Source organism: Geotrypetes seraphini, chromosome 2 (genome assembly GCF_902459505.1).
Source record: "Geotrypetes seraphini chromosome 2, aGeoSer1.1, whole genome shotgun sequence".
In the NCBI taxonomy this organism is placed as follows: domain Eukaryota; kingdom Metazoa; phylum Chordata; class Amphibia; order Gymnophiona; family Dermophiidae; genus Geotrypetes; species Geotrypetes seraphini.
The window spans coordinates 29,551,774-29,560,909 of NC_047085.1; positions in this window are offsets into that span (position 1 = coordinate 29,551,774).

Sequence of the window (9,136 nt, forward strand, 5' to 3'; positions counted from 1 at the left end):
AAGGACCTCTCACAAGTCACCTATGCCAGATTTGTTTGCTCTACAGATATGAGCTTTATATTGCCCCAAAATCCAATTCTTTTATTTCTTTAAACATGAAATGGTCGACTCTACAGTCACATGACCTAATGTCTGTTCTAATTCTTTCTGGTGATGTATGCATTTCTTGTTTCTGTTCACTGTTATTTGTTTAAATTGTATTTTATTGTTGGTTTAAATAAACTAAGACTTAAAAAAAAAAATAAAATTCAAACTGTCAGAAGTAATTGCTACTTTTTATGGGGACAGGTAACTTTTATGGGGGGGATGGGAGGGTTTCAGAAGAGATTCCTCATTGGGATGGGCGGGGACAGAAGAGATACCTTGCAGAGTCAGGCGGGGACGGAGGAGATTCCTTGTGGGGATGGGTGGAGATGGAGGAGATTCTGGGGGTGATGGGCGGGGACAGGCGGGATACTGGTGGGGCGAGCGGGATTTCTGTCCCCATGCAACTCTCTACTCCAGTGTTTCAAATTGTTGAGAACAAGGATGGGGGATGAGCAGAGTGGCAGAGAAATAGACTCCGACAGAGAGATGGAGGGGCAATACAGGAAGAGAGAGCTGAGTATGTGTTAGTGTTAGGACAGATCAATAAAGGACAATGGGAAAACAACTACAAAAAAGTTTATTTTAGATCCATAAAAATAAAATGGATCTATCATTGATGAAAGTAATTTCAATGAATAAGTAAAATAAATGAAACGTGCTCAGTCAGTGACAACTGGAAGACATGGACGCAGAATTAATTGAAGACATAGAGAATATCACTCTATGAGGAGAAGCTGTACTGCTAGGGGACTTCAATATGCCTGATGCAGACTGGAACTCATTTTCAGCGACAACCAGCGGTAGCAGGAGGCTCTCAACCTCCATAAAGGGAGCACGTTTCAAACAAATGGTAACGGAGCCCACTAGGGCCCAGGCGATCCTCGACCTGGTACTCACCAACGGGGAAAGCGTCTCAGAGGTCTCAGTAGGAGATACGCTAGCCTCCAGCGACCACAACATAGTATGGTTCAACCTTAGGAAAGGCTTCCCTAGATCAAACACGAAAACAAAGGTACTCAATTTCCGGGGCACAGACTTCACACGCATGGGAGATTTCGTCCATCAGACGCTGCAGGACCAAGCGGAGACCGATGATGTAGAAGCTAAGTGGTTAACACTGAAATCAACCATACATGAAGCAACTAGCCGCTTCATAAAATCAGTAAATAAATGACAAAGAAACAATAAACCCCAATGGTTCACCGCGGAGATCTCGCACCTCATTAAGGAGAAGAAAAAAGCATTTCTCTCCTATAAGCGCATGGAGAAAAGAGAGGCAAAAGTAGAATATAGGACCAGGTCTACAGCAGTCAAAATGGCAGTTAGGGAGGCAAAACTTCGAGTGGAAGAAATTCTGGCAAAAAACATTAAAAAGGGGGACAAATCCTTCTTCAGGTATATTAGTGACAGAAAAAGGAACACAGGCGGGATAGTACGCCTTAGAAGACCGGACGGAAGTTACGTGGAAGCAGATTCCGATAAAGCCGAACTAAACATAGAAACATAGAAGATGACGGCAGAAAAGGGCTATAGCCCATCAAGTCTGCCCACCGTACTGTCCCTTCCTCTTAAGTCTATACCCAGTGACTATTTAGTCAGATTGACTCTCTTATGGATCCCCTCTTTCCTCCTCTGACCCTCGTAGGGATCCCCTCTTTCCTCCTCTGACCCTCGTAGGGATCCCACATATGTATCCCATTTATTCTTGAAGTCCAACACGCTATTGGCCTCGATCACCTGCGCTGGAAGCTCATTCCAACGGTCAACCACTCTTTCTGTGAAGAAGTACTTCCTTATGTCGCCACGAAATTTCCCGCCCCTGAGTTTGAGCGGATGCCCTCTGGTGGCAGAAGGTCCTCTGAGAATGAAGATATCATCTTCCACCTCGATACGTCCTGTGATGTATTTAAATGTCTCAATCATGTCTCCTCTCTCCCTACGTTCCTCTAGAGTGTAAAGCTGTAGTTTGTTTAGTCTCTCCTCATATGAGAGACCTTTGAGACCCAAGATCCTCCTGGTGGCCATCCGTTGAACCGACTCGATTCTGAGCACATCTTTACGGTAATGAGGTCTCCAGAATTGTACACAGTATTCCAGATGAGGTCTCACCATGGTTCTGTACAATGGCATTATGACTTCAGGCTTCTTGCTGACAAAGCTTCTACTGATACATCCCAACATTTGCCTTGCTTTAGATGAAGCCCTCTCCACTTGATTGGCAGTTTTCATGTCTGCACTGATGATTACTCCTAGGTCTCGTTCCGCCGAAGTACTAGTTAAAGTTTCCCCATTCAAGGTGTAGTTTCTGCATGGATTACCGTTACCGAGGTGCATAACCTTACATTTCCCAGCGTTGAAGCTCAGTTGCCAGGTCGAGGACCATCTTTCCAATGTAAGCAGGTCCTGTGTCATACTATCCTGTAAATTACATTCACTTACTGTATTGCATAGTTTAGCATCATCGGCGAATAATGTTATTTTACCCTGAAGCCCCTGAGTCAGATCCCCTATGAATATGTTGAAAAGGAGTGGGCCCAGGACTGAACCCTGCGGTACTCCGCTGGTCACCTCTGATGTTTTAGAGAGGGTACCGTTAACCATTACCCTTTGAAGTCTTCCGCTTAGCCAATCCTTGACCCAAGTAGTGAGTGTTTCTCCTAACCCCATCGATTTCATTTTGTTCAACAGCCTGCGGTGTGGGACGCTATCAAATGCTTTACTGAAATCCAGGTACACGATGTCCATAGACTCTCCCAAGTCTAGCTTCCTTGTCACCCAGTCAAAGAAGCTGATGAGATTGGATTGGCAGGACCTACCCTTGGTGAATCCATGTTGATTGGGATCCTGTAGATTTCCCTCATACAGGATCGTGTCTATTTTGCGTTTAATTAAAGTTTCCATGAGTTTACACACTATTGATGTGAGACTCACCGGTCTGTAATTCGCAGCCTCTGCCCTGCAACCCTTTTTGTGCAGAGGAATGACGTTGGCTGTTTTCCAATCCAAGGGTATTCTCCCCGTGTTTAGGGAGAGATTGAAGAGTGCGGCTAGTGGGATCGCCAGGACATCGCACAACTCTTTGAGCACTCTTGGGTGCAGATTGTCTGGACCCATGGCTTTATTTACCTTTAGTCTTGCCAGTTCGCTGTAAACTTCACCAGGTGTGAATTCAAAATTCTGAAACGGGTCGTCCGCATTTGACTTAGCCTCTAACCGAGGACCATGTCCTGGTGCCTCGCAAGTGAAGACCGAGCAGAAGTATTCGTTCAGTAGTTCAGCTTTATCTGAATCTGCTTCCACGTAATTCCCATCCGGTTTGTTAAGGCGTATTATCCCGTCTGTGTTCTTTTTCCTATCACTAATATACCTGAAGAAGGATTTGTCCCTCTTCTTAATGTTCTTTGCTAGAGTTTCTTCCACACGAAGTTTGGCCTCCCTAATTGCTGTTTTAGCCGCTGTAGATCTGGTCCTATATTCCATGATAACTTCTCTTGTTTCCGTATGCTTGTAGGAAAGAAATGCTTTTTTCTTCTCCTTAACAAGGTGCGAGATCTCTGCGGTGAACCATTGGGGTTTATTGTTTCTTTGTCGTTTATTTACCGATTTTATGTAGCGGCTAGTTGCTTCATGTATGGTTGATTTCAGTGTTAACCACTTAGCTTCTACATCATCAGTCTCCACTTGGTCCTGCAGCGTCCGATGGACGAAATCTCCCATGCGTGCGAAGTCTGTGCCGCGGAAATTGAGTACTTTTGTTTTCGTGTGTGATCTAGGGAAGCCCTTCCTAAGATTAAACCATACTGTGTTGTGGTCGCTGGAGGCTAACGTATCTCCTACTGAGACCTCTGAGACGCTTTCCCCATTGGTGAGTACCAGGTCAAGGATTGCCTGGGCCCTAGTGGGCTCCATCACCATTTGTTTGAGACGGGCTCCCTTTATGGAGTTTAACAGCCTCCTACTAGCGCTGGTTGTCGCTGAAAGTGTGCTCCAGTCTGCATCAGGCATATTGAAGTCTCCAAGTATTACAGTGTCTCCCCTTAGAGTGATATTTTCACTGAATGAATACTGAATGAATGAATACTGAGTGAATACTGAATGAATACTTCTGCTCAGTCTTCACCTGTGAGGCACCGGGACACGGTCCGCAGTTGAAGGCAACACAAAGCACAGAAGACCCGTTTCAGAATTTTGAGTTCACACCAGGTGAAGTTTACAGTGAACTGGCAAGACTCAAGGTGAACAAAGCCATGGGACCAGACAATTTGCACCCAAGAGTGCTCAGAGAATTGAGCGATGTCCTGGCGAAACCGTTGGCTGAGCTATTCAATCTCTCCCTAAGTAAGGGGAAAGTTCCCCTAGACTGGAAATTAGCTAATGTCGTTCCTCTGCATAAAAAGGGTTGCAGGGCAGAGGCTGCGAATTATAGACCGGTGAGTCTCACATCAATAGTGTGCAAACTCATAGAAACACTAATTAAAAGCAAATTGGACACGATCTTGAATAAAGGGAATCTTCGGGATCCCAATCAGCATGGATTCACCAAGGGTAGGTCCTGCCAATCCAGTCTCATCAGCTTCTTTGACTGGGTAACAAGAAAGTTGGACTTGGGAGAGTCTTTGGACGTCGTGTACCTGGACTTCAGTAAAGCTTTTGACAGTGTCCCACACCGCAGGCTGCTAAGCAAGATGGAATCGATGGGGTTAGGAGAGACACTAACTGCATGGGTCAATGATTGGCTGAGTGGCAGACTTCAGAGGGTGGTGGTTAATGGTACCCTCTCTAAAACATCGGAGGTGACCAGTGGAGTGCCCAGGGCTCGGTCCTGGGTCCACTCCTTTTCAACATATTCATAGGGGATCTGACTCAAGGGCTTCAAGGTAAAATAACACTATTCGCCGATGACGCCAAACTATGTAATATAGTAAGTGAATGCAGTTTACAGAATTATATGGCGCAGGACCTGCTTACATTGGAAAGTTGGTCCTCAACCTGGCAGCTAGGCTTCAATGTTAAGAAATGTAAGATCATGCACCTCGGAAGCGGAAATCCATGCAGGACGTACTTCTTGAACGGAGAAACTTTAACTAGGACTTCAGCAGAACGAGATTTAGGAGTAATCATCAGTGCAGACATGAAAACTGCCAATCAAGTGGAGAAGGCTTCATATAAGGCAAGGCAGATATTGGGTTGTATCAATAGAAGTTTTGTCAGCCGAAAGCCTGAAGTCATAATGCCGTTGTACAGGGCCATGGTGAGACCTCATCTGGAGTACTGTGTGCAATTCTGGAGGCCACATTACAGTAAAGATGTGCGCAGAATTGAATCGGTTCAACGGACGGCCACCAGGATGATCTCGGGGCTCAAGGGTCTCTCATACGAAGAGAGACTGAACAAATTGCAGCTCTACACTCTTGAGGAACATAGGGAGAGGGGAGACATGATCAAAACATTTAAGTACCTCACGGGACGTGTCGAAGTGGAAGATGATATTTTCTTTCTCAAGGGACCCTCGGCCACAAGAGGGCACCCGCTCAAACTCAGGGGCGGAAAATTTCATGGCGACACCAGAAAGTATTTCTTCACACAGAGAGTGGTTGATCATTGGAACAAGCTTCCAGTGCAGGTGATCGAGGCAGACAGCATGCCAGACTTTAAGAATAAATGGGATACCCATGTGGGATCCCTACGAGGGTCAAGATAAGGAAATTGGATCATTAGGGCATAGACAGGGGGTGGGTAAACAGAGTGGGCAGACTTGATGGGCTGTAGCCCTTTTCTGCCGTCATCTTCTATGTTTCTATGTTTCTATAAACCATCCACATGGTGATGGTTGCATCTGCCACCTCATAGCACAACTTCTCTGCCCTAACAGCACATCATTCAAAGACTCATTCATAGAAGAAATTGTATGACAAAACAAAACTTATCTCAAAACTGGCGTCCCCATAGGCTCTTCGATCAGGGTGCAGCTGGAGGTGGTTACCATTTCCGAGTTCCTTAATCCCCCAAAAGTGTCCAGTGAAAACAAATCAAATAAAAGAAATAGTCCACAGAAGACAGTCCAAAGAACCAGAGAACAGCAATCTCCCTCTCCACGAAATCGTGTTTCACAGGCGCTTCTTCAGGAGGAAGAAAAAAAAAATCCCTTTAAGCTACGGCACTCCTTCTTTGAGCTAAGTACTGGGGTCGCCGGTTTTGAGATGTTTTGTGTTTTTTTTAACAATTTCTTCTATGAATCTTTGGATTATGTTCCGCTAGGGCAGGGAGGTTGTGCTGTGATGTGGGAGATGGAACCATTATCCTGTGGATGGTTTTTATCAGTGTTTCTCAACTTAGTCCTGGAGTCCCCCTTTGCCAGTCAGGTTTTCAGGATATCCACAAAGAATATGCATGAAAGAAATTTGCATATAATGGAGGCTTTTTGAGCTCATGTTCTGCACACAGCTTCTATGGAACAGTTCATTTCCGACTGGAATTTTTATCCACGTATCTTTACCATAGGACTTCATAGGGACCTCTGAAGAAGACATTCTGTCGAAACATGGACCGTGTTGGGTCTAGGGTCCGAAGTTTTTTAGCGGACTGCGTCCTAGAGGTTTTTATGTGGTTTGCCAAGTTGTAATATTATTTTAATATTAATAAAGTCCATCCCAGGAACATCATTTCTTCACTTTATTTTTTGTTTCAGCCAAATCAAGTTTATGCATATTCAATGTGGATATCCTGTAAACCTGACTGACAAGGGAGTACTCCAGGACTGAGTTGAGAAACACTGCTTTAAATCCCTGACTGAGCACTTTTCATTTATTTTGCTTACTCGCTGAAATTAGTGATAGATCCATTATATTATGTTTTGGTTTAATGTTACGATAAGCCAAATGTTCAGGACAGAGATGATGAAAGTCAGAAGAAATGACGTAGAGACAAGGGGAGGGACAGGCTCATCTGAAAGGTTTTGACAAAATTGAACAAGATACATCGATATTCACATTGTCAAATGTGACTCGGACACGAGGTCATGGACTGAAACTGAGGGGCAAAAGGTCCAGGACAAATATCAGGAAGTTCTTTTTCACACAGCGAGTGGTGGACACTTGGAATGCTCTCCCGGAGGAGGTTGTGACGGAAACCACCATTCTGGGATTCAAGGGCAAGTTGGATGCTCACCTTCTTGCAAATCACATTGGGGGATATGGGTCTTCAACAGGCAACACCTAGCTTAGCCGCCGCATGTGCGGGTCGCCGGACTAGATGGACCCAAGGTCTGATCCGGTGAAGGCATTTCTTATGTTCTTAAACATGCATAACATGTAAGTGCATTGGAGAATTAAACATTTTAATATCTGTTTACATTTTGCATTCACTTTCATTGCATTTCGTATGCTATCAGCGATGCTGGAAGAACTCAATTAATTTTCTTTTATTCCTAGGGAAAAGCCAGAAGCAGGTGTTACGGATCAGGTACATCACTAACTTGACATATTACGAAATCCCATCTCTCATTTCAAATCAGCCCACTAATTTATTGTTTCACTGATTAAGGCAAGGTATCAAAACATTTAAAAGGTTTGTTTATGGCAACGAGTGTAATTTTAATAGGTTTGACAGATGGTGCCAGGTCATCAGAGACAGGTGAACTTAATCATGGTTTCAAACACCTACCTCAGTGCATTTTGGTACAATATTTGCATTTTCCCCAATCTATTAGTGCATTTTCTAATGATTGGTATTTATGAGCTCAATTCACTCTTAATAACGTTGACCTTTGAAAGACTGCAGGTGGGCACTGTGGTCTGCAGGATGCTGAGGGCTTCGATTTTATTCTGACTTTTTTGATGGAGCGACTTTCCGGCTTCTTGAAAATGATGCTTTCCATTTCAGCAGTTACTAAGCCAAATCCTATAAAGTGTACTTAACATAAAGTGTACTTAACATAAAGTCCCATGAGCCTGTGGGAGATCCCCATGGGAGTCCCCTAGACCTGGGGGGGGATCCCTGTGGGAGTCCCATAGACCTGGGGGGATCCCTGTGGGAGTCCCATAGACCTGGGGGGATCCCTGTGGGAGTCCCATAGACCTGGGGGGGATCCCTGTGGGAGCCCCATAGACATGGGGGGATCCCCATGGGAGTCCCATAGACCTGGGGGGATCCCTGTGGGAGTCCCGTGGACCTCGGGGGTATCCCCATGGGAGTCCCATAGACATGGGGGGATCCCTGTGGGAGTCCCATAGACCTGGGGGGATCCCTTCATGGGGAGGACGTATTCCCTGCTGCGACCGCTAAACTGATTGCGGCAGGCAGATTGCCCTTGCCGCGGCAACACGATTCTCTAACCGGCGCCTGTGACATGGATACTGGCTAGCAAATAGGGGTGGTTATAAGGAGTTAGGCATCTATCCGTCAGGACAGACGCGATTCTATATAGGACGCCCATGTGTGATTCTCAAAAGCCGCTTAGGCAGCTGCTGAGACTAAGCGTCCTTTACAGAATCAGGCTCTATGTGCGTAATTGCTGCCAAAATTGCTGATAGAGGGCTATGCCCATTATTTTCTGTTTAGAGATCCTCTATGTTCATCCCATGTTTTTAAAAAAAATTTGGTCGCCATTTTCCTCTCCACCACCTCCATCAGGAGCGCCTCAACCACCCTTTCCGTAAAGAACTTGCTAGCATTACTCTTGAGTCTCCCACCCCTCAACCTCAAGTTATGCCCTCTGGTTTTAACCATTTTCCTTTCTCTGGAAAAGATTTTGTTCTACGTTAATACCTTTCAAGCAGATAAAGGCCAACTGGCCCATCCAGTCTGCCCAAGATAAACACACCCTTGCAGCATTTAGATTCCCAGTTATGTGTAACTGTAGGTGTCTAAATGTAAAATGTACTAATACCAGGTTACACTTGTAATTCTATAACAAAATCTGTATACCCTGATGCAGGTATAAAATAAGGTCTCATTGTTTAGCCACCTAGTCAGTGGCGTGGCGAGGGTAAGTGGTGCCCCTCCCCATCCTCTTCTCCATCCCTCACTCTTTCCCAACCCCCCTTGCTAC